This window comes from Meleagris gallopavo, chromosome 21, assembly GCF_000146605.3.
Source record: "Meleagris gallopavo isolate NT-WF06-2002-E0010 breed Aviagen turkey brand Nicholas breeding stock chromosome 21, Turkey_5.1, whole genome shotgun sequence".
NCBI classification, from domain to species: Eukaryota; Metazoa; Chordata; class Aves; order Galliformes; family Phasianidae; genus Meleagris; species Meleagris gallopavo.
The window spans coordinates 5,252,058-5,256,321 of record NC_015031.2 but is presented as its reverse complement, the minus strand read 5'-3'; positions in this window follow the sequence as shown (position 1 = coordinate 5,256,321).

The window sequence follows — 4,264 nt, the reverse complement described above, 5'->3', positions numbered from 1 at the left end:
CGGGCAGTACGAGCAGTGCGGGCCTCCGCAGCTTCGGACCGGCTGTCACGGCGCGGAGAGCCGCGCTGACGGCGTTGGCGTGGCTGCCAGGGTGCGGCATCGGTGGGTTGTGAAGTACGGTGAGAACGCGACCCCTCCACAACTTTAGTGCAAAAAAAGAAGAGCCGCGATACCCGAAGTTCTGCTGCAGTGGGGTTGGGCTTCTGGGATTGCAGCAGATTCAGAAATACAACCAAATATCTCTCACTCTCAATCGCTGATGCTCCACGCGCTGCACGCAGCGCAGCTCCCAGGAGAGCTCAAACTGCCCTAATATAAAAATAGCACTCTAATTAAAGGAACGTCCCTGGAAAAAGGCGGGGAAGCAGTGGCAGCAGCATCTTTCCGAACTCAGCCACCTTTATAGAAGCTGAATGACGATGTTGTGAATGGGAAAGGGGACTTTTATCTCAAGTCTGACCAGTTAAGCAAGACGAGGAAAATATGCCAGGAGCAGCCTGTGCCAATAGGGGCTCATCTAACCCGCCAGGAGTGACCCTGAGGGGGACGGCTGCCTTGGGATTGGTTACAGAAAAACCCGCTGTTAGAAAATGCTGTGCATCCCTAGCAGGAGCTGCAGAGCGCGTTTACCTGAAAGGCAATGTGAGTGGATGGACCCCTCTGCTAAAGCACCACTTCTGCATGGCAGTGAGGAGAAAATGCTGCATTCTGCCCGGCAAACTGGTTGTATTGGAATGTTTGAATCCTCTGCGGGATGCTGCAGCGGGATATCAGTGCGTTCCCAATGCCATTGGTGCTCTGCATGGTCACATACTCTTCAGATGTTCCCGTATATTTTACTTATGTGGTCACCTGGCAACGAATGGGCAGGTCTAGCCTCCTTCAGCGACCCTTCCAGCACTTCATCAGGCATATCTGCTTTGTGTTTCTGCAGCACGATCCCTGTTAGAGGTGCACTGAACAGTCCTTCCATATTATGGACCGCTTCGTGCAGCTCTCCCTGAGCCATCTCCCAGCCGGTGCTGGTTGTCTTCAGGACAAACCTTCTGAGCTTCATCAGACAGTGCGTTCAGTCTGTGGGAAATGAGCATGGGGTGCACGCCACGCTGTGTGCGGGACGGAGCTCAACTCGTTGGGGTTTTCACACCAATCCCTTCTGTTTTCAGCATCCACTCCTTCCTCGAGATGGCTATTTTGTGTCTGCGTGCCAAGCTACCTCCATGGCAAACAGCTGTAAGGTCGGCAGGGCTCAAGTGGTGTGGCCAAAGGTTGGAATGGAAAATGGCTGGGCTAGGGTTAGGAGTGAAACTTGGGGGTTGTGGTTAGAGTTAGGGTTAAGAGTTAGGGGTTAAGGTTTGTGTTGGGGTTAGTGTTAGGATTATTAGGGTTAGGGTTATTAGAGTTAGGGTTAAGGCTAGGGGTTAATGATTAGGGTTAGGGTTAGAGTTAGGGTTATCAGGATTAGGATTGGGAGTTAGGGGTTAGGGTTAGGGCTAGGGGTTAGCGGTTAGGGTTTGGGTTAGGGTTAGGATTACTAGGTTTAGTGTTATTAGGGTTAGGGTTGAGGTCAGGCTTTAGTGATCAGTGTTCGGGTTAGAGTTAGGGTTATTAGGTTTACGATCGGGGCTAGCATTAGGGTTATGATTACCTTTAGGATTAGGTTTAGAAGTTTGACTTATAGTTAGGGTTAGTGGTTAGGGTTATGGTTAGGGTTTAAGTTATGGTTTGGGATAAGAGTTAGGGTTGGCGTTACCATTAGGGCTAGGGTTTAGGGTTAGATTTTATGGTTAGGGTTAATGTTAGGATTTTGTGTTTTGGTAAAGGTTAGTGTTAGGAGTTAGGGTTACAGTTAGGGTTCTGTGTTAGATTTAGGGTTTAGGGTTAGGGGATTAGGTTTAGAGTTTAATGCTAGGATAAGGGGTTAGGATTAGGGTTTGAGTGACACTTAGGTTAGGATTAGGGTTTAGCTCTGAGTTAGGGGTTAGGTTTAGGGTTTGGATTAGGGTTGTTTGTTAGGGATAGTGGTTATGAGGTTAAGTTTAGAATTAGGGGTAGATTTATGCATTTAATTTAGAGTAAGGATTAGAGGTTAGGGTTAGTAGGAGGGTTAGGTGTAGAGGTTAGGATTAGGATTAGGGTTAGGGCTAAGGGTGAGCCACAGTAGATATGCAGAGTGACTTTTAGTTGACACCTGAAGTGCATGAAAGCCTCAGAAAGGGGAGTAGCAACCAGCCACTTGCTGAGCACTGTGCTCACTGAGCATCAGAACTCAAAGGGCTTTTCTCAGCGTCAGGCTGATCTCTGATGAGATCTCACTGCTCTCTGAAGAGGTTTCAGTAGGTACTGCAGTGCTACTGACATAATTACAGATGTTATTAGCACTGAAGGTGGAAAAGGAGAAGAAACTTGACAAAGTCAGCTTCAAAAGTATTTTGCAATTCTCATTAAGAGGGATGGAAACTCCTGGGCAATTTTGAATCTATTGGCTTCAGTTAGAAGAAAACGGGCTTCCAGGAAGTCTCCTTTCAGTTGGCTGTGGTTCAGAGCGTCCTGCTGAGCCCACTCAGAGAGCTCCACACCATGATTGGAGGTTGAAGGCCCTTTACTATGCAGTGACCACTGGTGCCTGTGGCTGTGCTGGAGGAAAAGCACCTTTTCTGGAGCTGCTGAGAACACAGAACTGAAGATGGTCACTCCTGAAGATTTACAAAGCAAGGCAGAAATTAAGTTGGCACTGAAATTATTGGAGGTTTCCCCCAGATATTATCTGGGCCTGCAGTAATCATGGGCTGCTCGGTCCTCTGTAGCAATCCAGGATTCAGAGATGTGGAAAACCACACAGTAAATGGTGTAACTCTCAGCACTAAGCAGCCTGGCAGCTGCTCTGCTCTGTCACAGGCGCTCGGGAGGTCGTCTGAAGCAGAATCACATAATCACAGAATCACAGAATGGCCAGGGTTGGAAGGGACCACAAGGATCATGAATCTCCAACCCCCCTGCCACACGCAGGGCCACCAACCTCCCCATTCAATACCTGCCCAGGCTGCCCAGGGCCCCATCCAACCTGGCCTTGAACACCGCCAGGGATGGATGGGGCATCCACAGCCTCTCTGGGCAGCTGTTCCAGCACCTCACTACTCTCTCTGTAAAGAACTTCCCCCTGACATCCAACCTAAATCTCCCCTCCCTCAACTAGCAGCACCCCTTCTGCATTCCCCTCCCAAGACTATTTTCCCATTATCCGTAGCTCTGAGATGGCTGTTCTCTAACCCACAGCTGTTGCCCCATCTGTCCATACTGAACCTGAAAGGAGAAGTGATAAACCCATGTAATGGTCACACAGAGGGAGCCGCACACCTTCGGCTTAGATTTATACACTCGATTTAATAAACTGGAAAATAAGAATCATTCTTTGCAATGCACAAAGACAAACCAAAGACTACCGCAAAGATACCCATGGACGTGTCGTGTTAATGAACCTAATTGAATGGACCCTCTCGCATAAGGTAAGGCTGAGGTGGGAAACCCGGGGCCAGGGGTGTGCAGAAGGCAGGAGTGCTCAGGGCGGCTCCCTCTGCGCAGCTCTTTGGGTCTGGACGGATCCCACGTGTGCATCTGCCACAGAGCTGTGCTCTGACATTTCAGTTGCACGCAAGGCTGCTCTGGGTGACCAGACAGAGCAGCAGCCTCTCCTGGCTTTTCAGAATGGTCAGGCACAGCTGTAGCTATGGAATAACGTCGGATTTCTGTCTCATCACGTTTAACACAAGCACCGCACATTTTCCTACAGGACCATGGCTGCGTGTGACACCACTGGATTTAAGGGCAGCTCGCAGGGATGCAGCCTGGAGGAGCCCAGCTGCCCACGGCGAGGCCCTGCAGCCTCCACACCCAGCCCAACCACACCATCAGGGGAACAGCACCAGCCCTGTGCAAGGCAAAGCCCCCAGTGCCCCAGCCCACACCATGCTGGGGAGCATCAGGCCTGGCTGGGGACAGCCCACAGGGCTGGCCCTGAGCTCAGGCTGGGAGCAGGGCACCTCTCCTTGGCTCAGCCTGGCGCTGCCCACCGTCTGCTCCCGAGCTCCTACCCCAGCAGCACCTGTTGCCCGCGCGCCCTGCAGTCACTGAGCACTGTATTTCAAATAGTTTAATTTTAAAAATATTCTATTCAGTGCTAAAATATCTTTCCACTTCCACGCGCGGCCGCGCCTTCAGCTTCGCCAGGCTTGATCACAGATGGCGGGACATGCAGTGGCAGCAG